Source organism: Opisthocomus hoazin, chromosome 7 (genome assembly GCF_030867145.1).
Source record: "Opisthocomus hoazin isolate bOpiHoa1 chromosome 7, bOpiHoa1.hap1, whole genome shotgun sequence".
NCBI lineage: Eukaryota > Metazoa > Chordata > Aves > Opisthocomiformes > Opisthocomidae > Opisthocomus > Opisthocomus hoazin.
Genome location: NC_134420.1, coordinates 1,191,592 through 1,212,093, shown reverse-complemented (window position 1 = coordinate 1,212,093; position 20,502 = coordinate 1,191,592). Strand labels below are relative to the sequence as shown.

General features: G+C 43.4%; 2 protein-coding genes across 4 annotated transcripts in view; both read left to right on the top strand.

The window, feature by feature from the left end:
* BUB1B (BUB1 mitotic checkpoint serine/threonine kinase B) overlaps positions 1–20,502 on the top strand; it is a 51,432-nt gene that overhangs the window by 30,160 nt on the left and 770 nt on the right. The gene's annotated exons all lie outside the window — the stretch shown is intronic.
* Positions 8,949–20,502, top strand: part of PAK6 (p21 (RAC1) activated kinase 6) — a 39,961-nt gene continuing 28,407 nt past the window's right edge. For all 3 annotated transcript variants that reach the window (XM_075425296.1, XM_075425295.1, XM_075425294.1), the window contains exon 1: positions 8,949–9,400. The gene's annotated coding sequence lies outside the window, so the exon portion shown is untranslated. The remainder of the gene's footprint in view (positions 9,401–20,502) is intronic.

Here is a 20,502-nt window from a genome sequence, read left to right as displayed (position 1 = left end):
GTATCTCTGTTGATGTTTTGTTCTCCAAGCAACTGGATGCAGCCATGATCCATTACATCCCTTGGACTAACTTTCTTTTGTGCACTCTTATTCGTATGATAAACAGCATATTAAAATTTGCAATAGCTCAGATTCCATCACCATTTTTTTAGGGATAAGCTCACTAGGACTATGAGGCCTTCACCCTACCCTCTACCCCTTCTGGCATTTCTTGTCATCTCAGCATCTGTAGGTGCCTCTTTCTCTGAAGATGTTAAGACAATTTTGATCTCCAAGCATCTTCTGGGCAGGGCTGGTCTCGCTTCTATTTCATGACTGGTCTACTACAATCCTGGCCTGTGAGCTCTCGGAGGCCTGTCTTTTAAATGATGATTCAAAAAGTGATGCTAAGGAAAAACTTGACTAAGGTTGGAGGCAGACAGTTAATTTAAAAGAGAAAAAAACACAACCCACAACGTGGCTTGATGCCTGCTAATGTGTGCTTAATAAGAGAGGGTAAATAGGTTTGATCATGTTCGGTTAACAGCAAGTAATACCATTGGCATCTGGAGAGGAAGGTGCCAAGCTGACTAATGTTTCCTGGAGAAAATGCCACACACTTGAAATCTTACCCATCCGTTCTTCTTGTCTTTGGCTTTTCTGTATCTGATGCGAAAACATCAAGCTTTTATTAAAATGAAATAAAGGTTACTTTGCCTAAGTAAACTACTCTGGAAGTTTTCAGCAGAATGACATTTCTTTAATCGTATACTTGGTGGATATAACACCAGTTGTGTGATGTTTGTCACTGTGATTTTTAAAGTGCCTACTGAATTTGGCAAATCTGTGGTTAAAATTCAGAGTTGGAAGAGCTCTACTGTAAATGTAGGAGATGACAGATGGAATTGTAGAAGAAGAAATACTATTTCAATGTCCTAGAAAATCAATTATTATTCTTAAAAAAGGACCTTCTGATATATTTTTTTAATTGGAAAATGGAATAAATTTCATGTAGCTGGAAGAAGCATAAATATATCTATGATGTCTGAGATTTTACCATTCTTCCTTAGCCTGCTTTCCATTTGAACATAAAGTTTCTTTGCATCTATATTGACTGGAGATACAGTAACAATATCCTGCTCCTTGGATACTGTGTCAGCAGTGAATTTTCTTCACTGAGATTACTAAGTAGATGCAGTTCAAGTACAGTCTCCATACTACCCATGACACTACACTTGGAATAATATTATTGTCCAGATGATGCTTTTTCTCCTACCTGGGTAACCTGCAGTAGAAAAGTTTTTTGGTTTGTTTTTTTTTTTTTATGCACAACTTATTTCCCTGCTTCTAAAGTGTTTCAATAGTATCACAGGTGTTTGACAAAAAAAGTCAAAAGAATAGAAGTGATTTTTAATGTTGGACACTGCTGGAAAGCACATTTATAAAGCCTGAGAATGTTGGAGTTTGCTATTTTTCTTATGATCTATGTGCCAGCAGCAGCACTCTAAGCTTTAGATCCATCCCTAGAGTTCTGACTGGCCAGAGGGTGGGAAGAGGAGGCAAATCTTGCCCCTAGTTCTTATTCCTTGCTAGGATAGTGCTGCAGTGAAAAGTTCTTCCAAAGCCGCAGAAAAGCGTAGGGGTACAGACAAGGCGAGCTTTGAACTCTTTCAGAAATTAAGAGCAACTTGACTGATGCTCTGGATGCCTTGAGCGTGCACTTCACGGAATAGCCCCCCATGCAGTAACCCACCCAAACCCCAGATACTTTCACCTGAATACTTGCTCTGCTTGTCTGCTGTTGAGGCTCTGGAATGTTTGTTCACTGAAACAATTTGTTGGTGTTCACAGAGACCCCCGCTTTCCTCTGCATTCATATAAACTGTCTGCTTTGGTTCAGAAACAGTAAGAAAGTTAAGTCAATAATGTTGTCCACTCTAAGTGGAAAGGGGCCTAGAAATGATGGGAGAAAGTCATTGAGTCCCAAGAAATGCTACAGAGAAGAGATCCAGGCTGATCAAATGTGCAGGAGATGTACATACACTGCAAGAGGCAAAACCCACGGGTCTCAGCCATTTTCTGCTCGTTAAGCTCTGGTAGCAGCATCTGGGCTCGAAGGAGTTGCTTCCACTGTTGCTAGGGCTCAAGATCACTGCCTGCACCTGTGAACTACAGATGGTACAGGTGACCTTGTTAGCATATACCTATTGTAATGACCAACAACCTTACATAACATTATTGCTTCTACTCCACTGTGTTGGTGCAAAGGATAACAAAAAGCTTATCTTGATAGTGAAGAACAGAAAAGTGATTAAAAGAAGCTGCAGAAGCAAACAATAAGAATCAGAGTTCTAAAACAGAACTTACTTTTCAAAGCACATCTCCAGATATTTACAAAGAGCCTGTGCAAGCTCTGAAACTAACTTGCTCATACCTTACATACGAAGAGATCATCTTAAGGGAATGTGTCAGCCAGTAGCTCTCACCACCTGCTGTCCTAAAAGGTTATTTAATTTGTAGGAGTTTCAAAATCCTAAAACTCAGCTAATTGTTAAAAGTATTTATCAGCTCAGATAGATATATTCCAAATGCATTCATATTTGAGACTTCTAGCTTAGGGTCTGTGTTAAATACAAAGATGAAAATCAGGTGGTGGAAGTATCCACCTGTTGCCTGATACATTGTCAGAGGTGTAAGCTTGTGCTAGCAGGTGAGACTACTTAACAGAAGATTTCCAGAAGGAACCAGAAACAGTAGCTTGCACTCCATCTTAATGTCTTCTCTGTAATACTTAGACTAGGTGTTCTGTATGAATTCAGCTGAGGAAGGAGGAGGACGTGTTCCATGTGGCTGGTGAGTGAAATCCCACCCTTATGTTTACAGCTTTTTATATGAAATCATACAATTATGTAATATTTTTATTATTACTGATGTTATAGATTCATATAAATTCATGAATTGTTACAATAACAAAAATTTGGCAAGACATAAAGGTAATTATGTTGGATTACATCAGCCTTAAATTTATCTGGGACAGGAGAGAATTTCCAGACTAAGCAAAACTGTTATATCTCTGACTTTGGTCAGGCTTTCATTCTGCAACATATTTAAGAACTTGCCAAGTTTTAGGCATGTGCAGAACCTGAATCTTGAGGGCTACATCTTACCTGTACAACAGTACTGATCCCTAGTCTTCCAGACTAGCAGATCTCAGAGCTCTTCTTCCATCTGATAGAGAACAAGGCGTGAGGAGTAGGCACAAAGATGTTATCCCTACAGCCAGGACACGGACAGAGTGTGCTCCGCGTACTTGGGAATGCTCCTTAGTCTCACGGGTCCTACACAGCCAGGGAATTTTTGTTTTTATGGCTCTCCTAAGTGTAGGTTTCTTCTTGTTCTCAGAAAATTGAATTCTGGATACTGTGAACAACTGATGTGATTTGAATCTGAGTGTTTGGAATGTTTTGAATTATTTCAATAAGCTGAATTAGTCCAGTTTCTAATATCTTTATAGTCATTTGGAGACTGACTTCCATTATCTTCTGCCTATGGGATGTGCCACTTTCCTCACTACAGTGCAATGTGGTCTGACGTAACAAAACAGTCTGTTCATCAGCCTCACTGAAGTCTTGCTGAGTTGAGAAGAGACAGCATGATTATGTTTTAAAACAATTTCAAAAAGGCCTTGGTGAGCCATTTGTCCTCTCTTTAGTCTGAAATTGAAAGAATTATAGAAGATAAGAATCCGAACAGTTATTTGTGATGAACATTGTCTTTTCACATTTTGTGTCATTCTGGCTGACCTACCTGACTGTGAATTCCTTACATTCATTAATTCTGTTTTGGTTCTACCAAACCTACTATAAATCAGATCCAACTGGTTTTTAGTTCATGGAATCTATGAATGCTTTTAAAAGCAGACAAATTATACCTCCTGCATGTGCACCAGCAAATAATTCTGATCTTTCCTCTGTGCTGCTGCTGATTTCCCAAATAATAAATATTCCAAAATGGCTCTGGGCTAAACTGTAACTTGTGAGGTGTTGCGCTCCATGCTGTGCACTAGCGATTTCCCCAGCGATGCTTCGGTGTACAAAAGCTTAGTGTTCTTATTCTAAGTGAGCTGTTTGACTGCGGTCTTGAGAATTGGTGGTTGGAGTGTCTCACTTAGCCTTGGGCTATGGGCACTGCAGTTGCATTAATGTGCATGCTCTTAAAAAGATTGCCCTTAAAGATTGCTGAAGGAAGACTGAAGCTCCTTTAACAGTTTCGTTCGCTTGGTTCTTATTATTTTACACTCGTTGCCCCTCTGCTTGGTTAATCTAGCAGAATGCCACGTTTAGAAACTTGGAAATAAGGACGTTTCATTTCCATTCATTTTTTATCTGATAGAATATTTTAAATTATTAAACAAGCATGTGAACATTGAGGTCACTCAGTAAGACCAGGGAAGAACGCTGATCCTTTTGCTGGTTCTAGAAATACTTGTTACCTACTCTTCTTCTGTAATAAGTATCATCCAAAGCTATTTAATTATTGATCCCATGGCTCCAGCTGGCATGGAAGTGTGATTTACAAAGCAGGATCAGCAGCTAAGCAACACAATGCTGACAAAAGACAAATGCCGGTCGTCTGTTCAGTCTCTGTGCCTGAGCTTGTGTTTGTTTTTCCAGTGCTTTGGATTCTCGTGATGCACGGTTCTTCAGTATCTCTTGAATTGTGTAGTTCGTTTCTTGAAGCTAAACTACTGATGTATTTTGATGTAGTGTAATTCTTTAAATAATCACTCAGGAATCATTTCATAGGGAAAAAAAGTGCTGGAGGATTGCGAAATTCAGTGGTGGCTGGATATGGCTTGTTGGTACGTTCCCTTGATATCCAGTCAAAATAGATGCAGTAAGGGTACTTTGGACCATTCTGCCACACCATGAGATCTGCATTTACTCCTGAACAGCCACCCCGGATTAGTACTGTACCTGTACTGTGAACTGAACTGGCTACAACTTGTCCTGCCATTAGTCTGTTCCCATGGCTTCACAGCCCAGATCTGCTGATATCCTGTTTGCAAAGATAAGTAAAATTAAATCCAACTGTAAGTAGGCACCTGTTGTTTTAGTGGCACACTGTCTGCTCCTGCTAGGTTTGTAGGGGAACCATGGAAGACTTTTCCTCATTTAGCTTTAGTGGGGTGTGCCATATTCTTATATCTTGGAAACTATTGCTTAGATACTGTGTGACTAAAAGCAGCAGTTTTATATCAAGGCATAAAACATAAGTGTCAGCTGAAAGCAGTCTTGCCTAGCCTGAAACAGAAAACATTACTGGCAACTGGTGTGGGCAGCTGTAAAGATAGTCTCTCATTTGCTTAACATATGGAGAATGTGTAACAGGAATAGTCCATTTTTACACAATTCAAAAAGTTATTATTCCTCCTCATCTCCTGGGAAAGCGTATTTTTCACTGGGTGAGCTAGTCAACAATGGAAAACTCATTCTGATCCTGTTCTCAGTTCTTTCAACAGATAATTCCCACACAATTGAACGCGAGAGCCATCTTCATCGTTTCTTGTTTATGAGCACTTATTTCTGCTACACGTGTGCTCCATGCACCCATCAGAATGGTTTTTTGCTTCCTGTCAGCTAAACCGGGGAGATTTTTATCAAAGTGAGCAGTATATCTATAACCTTTAGACTGTCCCCGAATCACTTCATAACTTTCTCAACTAGAAGCTTAAGTTTCTGTGGTCTTTCACTATATGGCACATTCTTCACTTTCTTAAACTTTGTTGTGGTTTCCACAGTGATCTTTCCTGATGTATCAATATCCTTTCTGGAAACCGATGCGCAGCAATCTGGAGGGAGGGGCAAGGCAGAACAACTGCCATGTGGTTAGGAACACGCTGTTGCATTGGATGAGGCTCATGGAAGAGAGTTTAGTTTTCCTTGCTCCCCTAGTAAGTTCACACTAGTCCTCTTAAAATGAGAGACAGTAAATTTGGAAATGGTGTTTGCGTAGTTGGAGTTGTTGTAAAGGACAGGTAAGAAGATTATGCTTCTCCTGAATCTTTTTGCTAGTTCATTACTGTAAATCCATGCTGTTGGGTATTGTGCTGCAGAAGCTGTGGATGTTTTGGCAAAGCCCTGGGAATGTTTTTAGCATTTGTAGTTTTGTTAAACTTCCGTTACTGAGGCAAAGAGGGCTCTGGCCTGAAGACCCACCTTCTGCTGTCAGCATCGCTCCTGGCTTTGGATGTGAGACTGGACAAATCATTGAAGTCCTGGGGTTTTCTTGTTTATAAAACTGGTGTTGTACTTTCATAGCTCAATACACGTATTTATAAATGTTTCACTTCGGTGGAGGAGAAATGGTTCATAAAAACAAGGTAACACTTTGATACGTTTAGTTGCTGGTTTCCTACCCGGCCTTTGGATTAGTAATTCTTGTTGCTCCCTATCAATGTAGCGCTCCCGGACAGTTGAAATGTACAATACACCCAGTAACCAGAAGAGGTTTTGGTTTTGATATTGGTATCCAGAGAGTAAAATAGGGACCTGTTGCTCTGACTGATGCTGCTGTTTAAGCTGGAGCGTAGGTGTTCTACCAGCTGTTAAGATCCAAACTGTTTTCTTTGAAAACTAAGCTATGTTTTTTAACTCAAAACTGAATTTTGGACCTTGACCTGTATCTTGGTGAAATAATTCTTAGCATCCAGCTTTTAGGAATGTCACTGTCCTGTCAGATTTCAGTCTGATAGATGGTTGCATGTTTGGTTTAGGTGCTATACACATAAATATTACTCTCTTGACATCCATGAGAGCTTGCTGTCATGTTTGTAAATCACCCTTTATTCCTCCCAGTTTATTCCAAAAGCATTCTAAATTTTTTTTTGTTCATTTCTACATTTATCATGTTCCCTTTTCTATCTCCTCTGTGGTTTGCAAGTTTTATATGCACTAAATGTTTCGCGATACGAGGGTTGTGTTAATGTGCAATGGCACCCCACATAGTCAAGGCAAAGCCAACAGTCACAGTTATTATTCAAGGTGATTATAAGCAGTATGAAGCCTTTACATAAACCAGGGTATCCGTCCCCTCTCTTTTTGTGACATGCTATTGTCTTTCCATTCAGAAGTGGCTGTATTTCAGTAACGTTGCATAGATTTTTCCGGATGGAAGTTACTATACAAACACGAGTGTTATATGACCTCAAAAATAGCTATGAGCTGGAAAGCTAAATGCAGCTCTAATGAATGAAGTCCGAAAGCTGACAGCATTCAGCAGTTTCTCAGGCTCAGGATATTTTCTAACAAGCAAATTCATTTCTGAGACTTGTTGACAGAAACATCAAGAATGGAACTGCTGCCTTTGCCTCCACCCACCCCAGCAAAGAGTGGGGGGAGAAAAGCAGTTCTTTATAAATAGCTCTGTTCCTGTCATATTTGTAAATTCAGTGCTTTTTGTGTCAATGACATCACCCTCTTCTCCATGGCAACTCCCTACGATGTCAAAACTGCAGGGCACCATCAGAGAAACTTAAACCAGCAAATGAACAGATTGATTCAAGATGATTTAATTGAGAAATAGTGCAGGGGGCAACAAGAGGGGGTGGGAAACATGAGCAAACAGGCTACTGTCAGTTCTGCTTCTCCGGAAAGCTTTGCATCTGCAATGATTGTCTCCTAAAACTCTGCCCTATCTCTTCTTTTTCTAAGTCCTTGTCAGGAGGAGGAGGTGGGTGGAAGGCAGGCAGGCATCTTATTCTCCATCTCCGGTGTGTCTGGAGAGAAGCACTACAGGTGACTAAGCAGGAGGAGCATGACTGACTCACTCCTGAGTTATTTTCTCACTCCCCTTCTCTCCCCCCTCCCATCTTTTCTGTTTGTTTTTTAGCTTTCACCCAACAGCTTGTATTTTTCCCCAGGCCCTGATGAGAACGAATTAGCAGCAGGCTTTCTCGTTACCTAACGTTCACAAAAATGTGCTTGTGGTTATCCAGGTGAGGAAATAAAAGCCACCTCTAAAAGCAAGAAAAATGAATTGTCTCTTGGATACAACACCTTTATCTTAAAAAAAAAAAAAAAAAAAAAAAAAAAAAGAAGAAGAAAAAGTGCTTCTCCTTTCTGAATGTTGTCCAGGAAATGCTAAAGTAAGCGAGGTGCCAGGAAACTGTAAATAACTGGCTTCTTTATCAGGCTACCTATGGAAAATACCTAATTGCCTCACTGGCAGCCCTGCTGGTTTTAACTTGATTTCTAAACGGACTGCAGTGGGGGGAAGCTATTTCACTCCCTGTCTTGATTACAGAATTGGATTCTGTGGGTTCCACTTGGGACTCAAGTAGCAGGAACATAATGGTTACATCTGCAGCGTTTCAGCCAGTGTAACCGGTCACTGCCTCAATCAGCTTAATAAATCTGTCCTAATGTACAGCCCTATGAAGTCTAAAGCCTTAGAACAGTTTACTTTCCTTCTGCAGGGTGCCGTGAGATCTGTTGCTGAAATTTAGCCTGCAGAAGTGCCAACTAGGTATTATATTTTGCATTTTTGAATTGCATGACATGGACGCAGGCAAGTTATGCAAGATCAGCACAACGCCCACAAAGTTCTCGTATCCAGAAAGGGACATGATAATGATTACCACATTGATAAGTAACGCTTTGGTTTGCCTGAGCGATGGAATAACACTGTATTTGCCGCTCATGGTCTGCAGTTTATAGCTCTATAGGGCACAGGAGCCTTATTTTCAAGTGTGAGGCTTTATGTCTGTTAACTCCCTCGCCACCCTGGAGTGAAAAGTCAGCCATCCTGTGATTTCAAGGCTTAGTTGAGGGGAAATGCATGTATAGTCCTTATAGATGAGAATCTTGATTAGTATCTTGCTCTTGCCTTTTGTGCAAAATGTCACTCAACACACAGTCCCATCCTCTTTGCTGAGATCACAGCATCAGCCCACGATGAAAAAGGTCCCAGAAAACATTGATTTGCTGCATTACAGAATCTTCATAGTGGTATATGGCTACAATGAGACCTCATCAGTTTTATCTGCAAGGTTTTAATGGAATTTATCATTGTGGTCTTCTCTGTCCTCCAGCTGTGAGGACATTTTACCTTCAGTGAATTCTCCCCACACCCCCGCTGACTGCCAGAAAGAGGGGGCGTGTGGCACTCTGCTAACCCTCCTCCAGGCAGCTGGCACAGGGGTAGTGCTGGTGAGTAAGCAGCTGGGAGCTTGGGGTGTTTGCATGCGTACCAGACTGAACCAGGAGCTTTCTGAAGAAGCTTTAAGATGAAATTGCTGAGAATTTTTGCCTGAAGCAAGGGATGTTTCCCGTGTTTAAGGCAAGCAGCAACCTGCAGTCAGAAGGAAGAAGAAGGGACTGAATTCACTCCAGAAGTATTTCTCGGGGATCTTTTTTTCAAGGTAAGACTGCTGTTGTGGGAGGTAGATGGGGCAACAGGGTCCAGCCTTCTAAACACTAAAATGGAGATGACTTCTAAAAGTTTTTTACCTGCTTAAGCTGTAGAACTGAGGTAAATCTCTGATATCTCTGGCACTCCCTTCTTAAGCTGGAAATTCATATCAGCCAATAAGAACTAATTTTCTGAGGTCTGAAGCCATAAAAAAGAGGTGGGGGGAAGGCTTTTAACACTGCCTTTTGCCTGCCTGTATTCTAGTGGTGAATAAATGCCATTGACTGTGCTTCTAAATCGTGTACTTAAATAGCAGAATGATGGGCGTTGTAGAAACAGTGGGTGAATGAAAGTAAAATTTAGTAAACAGACATAAGCTTATGGTTTATTAATTTCATTTAGTGCTTTTAAACATTGATAGAGTATTTGTTGTTCTGTAGGAGGCAAAATGAAGATGGTTTCTTCCTTGAGCGTGAAGGTTTTTAATAGGCTTGGTTTGAAGAAATGCTATTGAAACAGGAGCAAGGAGATAGGATTTTTTTTTTTTTTTAAAGCATCTGTCTGAATTACACCTGAACAAACAGTTTATCACTATTGAAAACTATTTGTGGAGAGGCCAGAAAGTAGTAGAGAGCTCCTTGTCCCAGCTGCAGGCAATTTGTTTGAAAAACATTATTTAAGGTAGGAAAAAAATAACTCCAATGTACAAGCTCTGGAAAAAACTGGTGAGTAACTTCTAAAAAATCTTTTATCATCAGTATCCCCTCTTCCCCAGTATAAACCAAAACCTGAAACTCCTCCTAAGCTGGGAACCCTTCAGACTGAGAACTGTGTGCTTAGGTTGCGGTGTATAAATTATAGTCCTTGATTAAAGTACAGCAGAGCACGAATCTTCTGAAGGTGCTGGAGCCATTAAGGAATGCACTTGCTGAGCCTGGCAGCGCAGGGGAGAGCGCAGGCGTCAGTCTACGCTTTTCTCTTTGCACGCTAATTGATCTAATAAGTATTGTATTGTATGCAGTTCCAGTTTGCTCTTGGAAAAGAAATAAACTGTGATCCTAAAAACAAAAACATCTCATGTTTAGGGAAGTGTAGTTAGTAAACTTTTGCACCTAGAGCTGAGAAGGAGGAGAAAGCCTTGTCAAGTCTGTGAGAAGTGAAATCGGAATGATCTCTGACTTGTTGCCTCCCCTTCCCTAAGCAAGGTAGGGAGTGGAGTGGTGCCTGGAGGGGAAGTTGTGCTCTGTGAAGGTTGCAGAGTGGTTAGGTGAGATCGCCTGGGGAAGGGTGCTTGTGCCCAGTACTCAGGCAGAGAATGACGGCCAGGAGGGGGTTTGGTGCCAGCAGTCATTGCGTAACTTTCTGCTGTCTCTGCAACTGGCTTTGCCAGGCGCTGGAGCAGTTAATGCACTTGGATGCTGTTGCTGCAGCTTGATTCCACTTTGTAGAAATAGTTGAGATGAGGATATTCCTGCCAGCTCCACAGTCGGGAGTCATCAGTTCTGCCTCTGACACTTGGGGAGCATGAATGAATAACTCTTAAAACATTGATCTAGGGCAGCTTCCAAGAATCCTGTGTACTAAAGTCTAGAATACATCATGATCTGATTCATTATCCAGGGACAGCAAAGACTTTGAAGAGGCGTTTACTCAGTGTGTGTGGACATACTCAACTTCATACTCCCGAAGAAAACCTGCCTTGGCAGCTTTCAGTAGTGTGTTTGGAGAGGACAGACGCAACACCAAGCCTACAGAGGAGCAGGGTAACCAGAGGGACAGTCGTAGCAGCGTGCCGTGGGCTGGTGCATGGGACAGCGCAGCAGACGTCATGGCTTTGGGGAAGATGCTGCTGCTTTTGACAGTGTCACCTGACATCAGTTTAAGGTGGAATTCTGCATAACCAGTGTTAAGCGCCATATTATTTTCCGTGTGGTCGTTCTTTACGTTAGTAAAGTCTTGTATTTCTTTTTGCTGATAGGATTTGGTGGGAGAGGGGGCTTTTTGCAGTTCCTGAGAGAACGGTGGAGGGAAGGATAGAAGGAAGCAAATGATACTTCTGGAGTATACAGAGTGCAGCAAGCTAGATAAAGGTGATCCTAATTGAGCAGGAGGATTGGTATTTAATTAAAACTGCTGCTAAAAACCAGGCTCTTAGTAGTAAAATAAATAATAGCAGGACATGAGTAATTCCTCTCAGGGGAACATCGGAGACAAAATTACACTAATGTAATAATAAAAGGGGCGTGTGTGCAGTTGCTCAGCGGAATAGTAACAGGATAGAACGATTTTTCACTGCTAAGAAGTTCAAATGTGGTTCAAGTCAAAAGGGACTGAAACTTCTTAAAGCACAGGCTCCTCAGGGCTCTCGGGCCGCGTCAGAAGGCAGAGTTGTCTGAGTTACTGAACCCACCGCTGGTGCTTTACTGCACAATCCCAGCAGAGAGGCAGGAGATTGAGCTCCTGCTCTGCTTTAGCAGATGATGGCAAGTTAAGTGTGTCGCTTGCACTCCTGCTGCTCAGCCAGTGTGTTTTCAGTGAATAAAAGTAAGTATTTCAGGCCCAGACTTTGGACAACTGAGCCATATGTCGTGCATCTGGAGGCAAGAAAGGACATTAAACCATCTTTTGCTTCCTTATTCCCCCCCCACTCCTCATTTCTAATCATGAAATCATTTCAGAGCTCTGTCTGCATTCCTCAAGCTGTGATGCCCATTCTGGTAAGGTGGTTAAATAGCGTAAACTCATTAACCATTCTCAACTGAGTAATATACAGTGGCATAATATAATTTATTTTCTGTAGCTGGCTTGCATAATGCTGCACTTCAGTTTTTGTTACTCTTTCCATTTCATCCTTTTAATTTCTATGACATCCATCTGTTTACCAGATAAGGTTTAGAAAAAATTGGGGGGGGAGGGGGGAGAATCCCAGAATTCAAAAAGAAAAAACCACACAAGTGAGTGTGAAGGGATTTAACAAAGAACAGAGGTATTGGGGCACTGGAATAAGAACTGCTTTTGCCCAGGGCAGGAAAGTGAGACGGGATCCTGGATACTTGGGGACCAGAAAAGCAGCTAGTAGAACCTTTTTATTTTCTTCCTCTTTTCATCCCCCCTTACCCCAACCTGGAAAAAGAACCCAACCAAGCAACCACCCCCCCAAACCCACCCCGCCAACCACCCTGAAACAGCTGGCATTCTGGCTGGCTGAAAGCGGTCTTGTTTACAGAGGCCGGTGTGCGTTGCTGTAGTCAGTTACCAGTCACACAAATTTCCTTTAAAAAAAAAAAAAAAGTCTCTAGCAAGAATTCATGTTCCTCTGGACTTGCTTAAAGTCTGGTAAGGAATAGCGCTGCTTCAACCAAAGAGCACTTTGGAAGCAGCTGAGTGATGTATTTTTTGTCGTGCAGGTTGCCAAGGGGAAGGGAGAAGGCTTTGTGAATCTCTGAGGTGCTCAGGGTACCGTTTGCAACAGCAGTGCTTTGCGGGGAAACAAGCGCAGCCCAAAAACCCCAAGTTTAGTCACAGGAAAGAGTAAGGGAATAGTGGTTTCTGGTAGACGCGGAAGGTAATTCGCAGTCTGCTCCCAAGAATCGGAGTGTAGCCAAACGACAGCTCTGAGCAGGGTCGTTTCTAGTGGAGACCCAGCTGAGGCATCGCAGTCAGCATCCGTTGGCCAGGGGCCGGCATCCTGCCGATACGGTGTGGAGATACTTGAGGCACCACCGCATAAAAAACGTGGTTTAGTTCTTCAAACGAAACATACCATTTCAAACTAGAAAGCAAGCGTACTCAGCAGTTTCAGCAGGGACAAGTGTCTCTATGAACTGATAATGTCAGCTTGATGGCTCTGCGCTCAATTGCTTTTCCCCGGAGAACCCCGTTAAATTGGACTGTCTGTAGTGTCAGTGTTATCTGGCTGATGGCCTGCTAGTTCTCCGACTTTCCTCGCTGCAATGCCTTATAAATGACTATATTTTGTTTTTCTTCTACGCTGTCACCTTTTTCATTGAGATGAATATTTTTATAGATCTCGCTTACTAATCTCTTCTCAATTTGATTGTATTCGTGTTGCTATGTCCAGAAGACAGTACTAAATAGGCTGCAGAGCCTTGGTTGTGTTAACTGCAAGGGTATGGATCAGGCAGGCCGCTGTCCTCCCTGCTGTGGTGTGCCGATGGTTTTTTTTCTCGCCTCTGTCAACCTTTGAGTCTTCTTTCAAAGCTGTGGCTTTTCAAGCAGGAGCTGAGGGTCTTTTACAGCGAGCTGAAGAGCTGTGTTTAGATGGGGAGAACAGGTCTTTCCTTAACCTGGACCCGAAACAGAGGGGTTAATATGTGTAGTGGCCAGAAGGCACTAGACAGAGCTTAAAATAACCAAAATCGGGATAATTTGGCTTTAAAAACCATCTGGGGCTTGATTCGGTGCTCATTAAAATTTGTAGTAGCCTTAGGATTGGCTTCTGGAAGAATTAAGCAGGGTGTTACACTTCATACCGAGTACTTTGGGCCTTGTCCAAGAAAGCACGTAAATACATATAATAATGTTAGAAATTAACTTCTTTCCTGTAACATCCAGCTTAGAATAAGAATCTTTCTAGCACTTGTGGAAGTCAGTGAAAAAAAATCTGCTTTCAAGGGACTTTGGATTGGATCTGAAGAGCAGATGTTACAGCTGGCTCTGGAAAGAAGTCTCCCTGGGCAGGTCATCTTTGAGCTGTTCATGCTACAGTGAGCTGTCCAGTTTGGGTACGCACGTAATTAATTTGCAGAGACTGGAGCTCCTGAGTGTGTAGTGAAAGGTGTGGAAAATCAGATTGCAAACCTGGATGCTGTTATGGAATATTTGGGCCATAAAATGAAAAATGCGTCTGTGTTTATTTCATTAGAAACCTAAATGTATAAAGTAATGTCACAGGTAGTTTAGATCTTGTACCACCTCATCAGCCATAGGTGATGCTAGTAGACAAGGTGCTCCGGTTTGTCACTGCTACTGAGGAAACTTCCTGATTTCTGACACTTTATTATAAAATATGCACTGTTTGGTGTTAACAGCGAAGAAAATACTAATTCTGCTGCTTGCTCCCGAATCAGGAATTTGCAGAGCTCTTTGGGCTTTTGTGTTCTCTTCCAAGTTCTAAATATGTTCTCCCCAAGCTTCTGCAAAATAGCAGCCTGAGTGACGTAAAGCTGAGCCAGTAGCTTGTTTAAAGAACATTGCCATTCATTGGCATGGTTTTAAAATGGTCTCTGAAGACGTAGGGTCACCTAAATAATCTGGTTGCTTCTAATTTGTGGTCTGTGATCACCTTCATAGAGGGTTCTGTCTGTTCTTGGGCTGAGATTGCCGTTTGTTGGAAGAAGGAAATGAAAGAATTTTCCAGATAACTACCCAAGTATTTCTGTAGGGAATCTTTCCTTAAGCACTTGAGCACAAATGTTGACCAGGCTTCCAGTTTTCATCGAAGTTTGGAAGAACAAAACAAGAAAATGCTCGTTTTGAGTCTTAACAAGCATTTGTTTTTAAAGGTCACATGTGGAAATGAACTAAGTTAATACTTTTTTTATTCAAACACATTTCTCTGAATTTGTTTATTTATAGCATTTATTTGGCACTCCAGAGAGCACATGAACAAGAAATGTGTTTTTGAATTAGTAAGTTTGATGAATGACAATTAAGTAGATGGTTAACAGAATTTTTTCACCTATTTTTATCATGCCATCTTCAGAAGCTCTAGATCTATGTAGTAGGAGACATACCATTTTATATACAGCTTAAATGGCTATGTCGTGTTGCTGCTTCCTTAACTTCTTTAATTATTATTATTATTATTCAGAATTTGGATATTTCCTTTAATTATCTACCTGTCTGTATATCAGTGGATTACTTTACGGTGTTACCTTGAAGAGGATTCTCGTTCAGTTGTTCCCCTGTGGCTTCGCTCCTTGCAGCAGCCAGCAGGACGTAGACTTGTTCCAAGGGAAGGACGTTTGCTGCGGCTGCGGCCAGACGCCAGCAGGTCCGAGTGGCCAGGCCGGCCGTATGACTGCGCAGTTGGGGCCCCGTTCGTCACGTGGTGGGGCTTTGGTGTGAAAATGTTCTTGCAATACCAGAAACAGCCGGCGTGTTTCAGTCCTTTGTCACACGCGTCGCCTGACTCTGTGCACGTTCTAGTTTCTTGCTGTGGAATCTGGCAGCGTTAATAGTTGCACGAATGTTTTGGGTAGTTTCGAATTTCTTTTTAATGGAGAAAGTGGTGGTTGGAAGCTTTATCGCATGGCTGCCAGCCTGTGTTCTGCTGAAACAGTGTGCCCCGGACTTACGCTAGTATTTAGGCTGTTATAAACTGCAGCCTGAACAAAGACTGGAGGAGAGAGCTGAGGATAAGGGAAGTAAAGGGCTTGTCTACCTACTAGTGACCAAAACTCACTCTTAGGGCAGGTAACAATAAACAAGTTCTTCTCTTTCCTCTGTTGTAGCAGCTAGCACACAAGACAAGGATGTCACAGCTAAGGTATTTTTCTATGCTATAGGAATGAACATCCAAGCGGTGATTATAACCATTCAATCCTTTGCAACCCATCCTGTGGGTTCTGGTGCATTCACAGCTCGTAGAGATAAGGGAAACTGAGGGTACAGTATTATGACATGCTTGTTTCGGTGGCAAAACAAGAAGGCCCAGTTCCTGCATTGCAGGTAGCTGGTTTCTGAGTTGTGGTGGCATGACTGTTTGCACGGCTGAACTGCATGCCAGGCTGCTGAAACAATCTGAGTTTAAAAATAAATTAAATATTGATAATAATAAAAAGAACCCAAATAGGTTTAACCCTTACCCAGGCTGCTATTTCCATTAAAACCACAAGCTTTTTGATGCAGGTAGTTGTAGTGATTGTCTGCACGGTGTGGCCTGCAGGCAGCCGTGGAGTTGTACGAGCACAACGAGGGGCTGCAGTACAAAGCACGAAGGGGAGCGGCACTCAGCAGTGCTAAGCAGTGAGGGCTACAAGGATGAGGAGGGGACTGGAGCATCTCCTACGAGGAGAGGCTGAGGGAGCTGGGCTTGTTCAGCCTGGAGAAGAGAAGGCTGAGAGGGGACCTAATATATACTTACAAATATCTGCAGGGAGGGTGTCAGGAGGACGGGGCCAGACTCTTTCCAGTGGTGCCCAGCAACAGGACAAGGGGCAGTGGGCACAAACTGAAGCACAGGAAGTTCCATCTGAACAGGAGGAAGAACTTCTTCCCTCTGAGGGTGACGGAGCCCTGGCCCAGGCTGCCCAGGGAGGTGGTGGAGTCTCCTTGTCTGGAGATCTTCAAGACCCGCCTGGACAAGGTCCTCTGCAGCCTACTGTAGGTGACCCTGCTTTGACAGGAGGGTTGGACTGGGTGACCCACAGAGGTCCCTTCCAACCCCGACCATTCTGTGAATGCTCAGTCCAGCCTCAGCCACTGGAGGGGATTGAAAGAAATTTTGGACACTCATCCCCTGGAGGAGTTTGAGATAAATTTTGGATACTTGACCCCATTGCAATGGTGAGCCCTTCCCCTCTTCTCTTCCTCGCGTTCCATTCAAACAGCTGCTCCCTGCCTCTACCAGCCTTCCCCCAAAGCAAGCTACACCGCCGCAGTGCAGAGCACCCTCCTGCACTTGCTGTAGGGTGGCTGCTGCCGGGAGGGTGGCCCCGACACCCGTTCCCTGGCGCGGGATTAGCAGTGCAGCTCTCCGAGATGGGCTAAGGCGGTGGTGTCTGTGAGGGCAGCAGTTCCCGGCCTCTGCGAGGCAGCGAGTGGGGTGGGAGCCTCCTGTGCTGCGCAGAGCCACGTGGCTGGATTTGGAGAAGCATCGGCTCCAGATCTCAAATTATTCTCAGCTTTTGAGAGCTGGGTTTGAACGTACCCAGAGGCAGAGAGCGACTAGAAACAGCAAATGGTGTTAGACTCTTGCTACCGTTATTTCAGCCACTAGGAATTCTCTGAATTCTGGTTAATACTTTTGCTACAGCTGACTGACCTAGTTATTCTGAACAGAAGCTGTAGTCTGTATTCCTCTGATGTCAGCCAGGGCTTCCAGTCTGCACATTTCTATAGCATCTTTAAGGATCACAGCACGCTTGAAAAAACAACAGATTAAGCCGCCTCTGTTCTGTGGGAGTTAAGCATTGTCACAGCCTTTTTACCAGTGTGCAAAATGACTTCCCCAAGGTGACCTGGCGAATCTGTGGACAAGGTAGGCTATGCTGATGTTCTGCTGCAACGTTGCCATCTCAGGGCTGATCCTCCTGACTTCTGTGGGAAGCAGCAGATACACCTTTTGTAGAGGGTGGCACAGACTTGTCTGGCGGAGCATGACGTTACTTCTATTATAACCTAATACGTCTGTGAATTTTTGCAAGGAAAAGATCTGGAAGAATTGCGAGATGGCTGTGATCCAAGCTGTATTGATATTATCTGCAGGGAATGTCTACCGAGCCACAGGAATTTAAGCAGTAGCAAAACAGCGTGTGCTGTGTTCAGGTGATCCTCTTGAGCTTTAGTTTCAACTTCTCATCAGAGTGGGAGATAGAATTTTTAAAGAGAGTCTGCTGTTTTCTTCCTCTCTTGATGCTTAATCTGCTTTCTTGCCTATGTTCTCAGCTCCCGCTGCTCCAGCCTGGTGTTCTCAGCCCGGCAGAATCTGCAGGTCCCCGTGCTGCTTCCTCGCTGGCTATGCTTTGCTCCCCCTTGGAGCTGCCCGGCCCAGGAGAGCCTGGCTGTGATTCTGCCCTAGTGCCAACGAGAGCCTGAAGCAGCACCCGTTTTCTGCTTTCATGTGACCCAGCGTGCGTTGTATTTGGCGATGCGAATAGGGTGAAATGGGACTCCAGGCACCATGCTGCCCTCCCAGATTTGAGCGTGGGGATGTGTCCTGGTCTATAACAGTAGGCAGTGCTCTGGCGGAGGTGATGAAATTGCTAAACCAACTTCCAGTTCTTCAGCTGTGGTGCATTTGGCTTTGTTTTGAATTGGACCAAAAAATATGGAAACTGGATTAGACTGGAAACCTTGGAGGCACGCACAAGCACACTGAAGGAGCTCATGCAGTGGGAGCCTTCATCCTGCTGGGATCTCCAGGACCTTCATAATGTCAGCAATGCACAGTAAGCAGGCAGATAACCCTAACATTAGAGCTAGCAATCCAAATAGTGCTCTCTTGAAATTTTCTGCCTGCCTCTGAATGCAATTGCCTCGGAGAAACGTAGCTAAACTGTAAACACTTACTTGAAGCGAAACTGCCTCTGGATTGCTCCGTCCTTATCTCCAGTGCTGGCTAATGCCTTGTGTTGATTATGAGACTTGTAGACTTGATGCCTATCTTGTGCTTCCTCCCAGCAGTTGGTGCTGATGCTTTGTGAATTTGCAACACACCCTTTCTCCTAGTGACCCCTTTGTCCCAATTGCTGGCGTATTTTTTCACTGCCCTGGCTAGCTTACTCTGGATTTCAAGAGCCATGAAAGAGAAGAAGGACCACACTTCTTTGATGGAAGTCCATTTGTGCCTCCTAGCAAATCCCAGAGCTCAGAGGAGCCCTGCTGGAAGGTGTAGCTCAGAACCGCAGCCTAGGTCCAAGGATGGAATTGCCTTAGTTCTTACTGCAGTTTCCCGAATGCCTCACATTTGCTGTGCCTTGGTATTAGACTTATCCTGGAAGCTTTGTTGAAGCAGGATAGATTTTTCTTAACAGCTTGCCCAGTTCCCACAAGCTCCAAACAGGTGGCCAAGTACGTTTTTCCTGGCTGAGGTAGAAGAAAACTGGCGTATATGGTAGAGCTGACCTTGGTGTCTCTAACTTTTTTTTTTGAAGATTAGAAGTGCTCAGTCTTGCCTCTTGGCATAGTAAAATGTTGAAGAGTTTTGTTGTTTTGTTTTTTTTTCCTCTTTCACAAAATTCTGCTCCACTAGAGAGGAAATGGGCTTAGATGGAACCTACTGCAGCAACAGCACGGGACGTGAGGTGCTAGTGCTTTCCCGATGCAGTGACGTGGATGGGCAGGGTGAGGAAAGAGGCAAGATCAGCAGTTTTGATCTGAAATTTGCTACGCTTTGTGTCTGGGGAGGGGACATGGAGTACGGAATGGCCTTTGCTGTGTGGATAAATCAGGCAGTCTGCGATGCAAGCGTTTAGTCAACGTACCCTGCAGCACTTCTTGCTTGCCAGTTATGGCTGCCATAGCTAAGAGACAGGACCTGAGTGAGCAACATGGAGTACAGCAACCGTAGGAGGAGCGGGGTGTGTATGCCTGTGTTTATATAGATGTGTGAGTATAATTATTTGTATTATCTTGTGCAACTCTCTAGGTAAGAAGGGAGCAGTGGACAGGGAAGGAGCAGTGAAGTGTTTAATAAAGAGACAATTTCTAAAGGGGGAAAATTAGAGATGCATCACTTCTACTGGGAAATTTTTCTTCAAAGTGTGTAGGACTGCTGGGACCAAACTTGTGAGTAGAAGGACTGGAAATTGTCCTGGTTTTTCATTAAGATTGTAGGCAGCAGAGGTTCACATCAACTCAAGGCTGCCTTGGTTTCTTCTAATCTTGTGTCTTGACATGTAAAATCAGGCTTTTCCATTTATAAAGAACTTCTGTCTTGTTCTAGAAGGCTGTCTTAGCATGTAAGCCCATAAAATATAATACTTATGCAAATCTAAAGCCAGTTCCAAGCCTGGGTGACTCCTTGTAGAATATAAATGACGTTTCTTTGTGATGCTCCCCAAGCTGTCGTTGTGTAGACGGCTCCTCACTGACTGGCACACCCGCAAAGCACAGATGCAGCAGATGACAATGACGGTGCGTGCTCACTGTCACGTTTCCGCCACACCTACCAGGATCATGCTCTGTTTCCTCATCTCTGATCCTCCGCTGTGCTGCTTCTGCCTTGCAAGTTCCAGTCTTTTGGAGAAAGAATGCCTCTCTTGATCGTAGTTTGTTGTTTACGACTATTAACGTGAACTTTCCCTTTTTTTGATTATATCTGTGTATGGGACCTGTCCTGGAGGAGGAGACAAGCTAATCCCCAGACAGAAAGGAACCTGGCTAACTTTATTTCCTGTACCCTAGGGACGCTGCTGTTAGGTAACA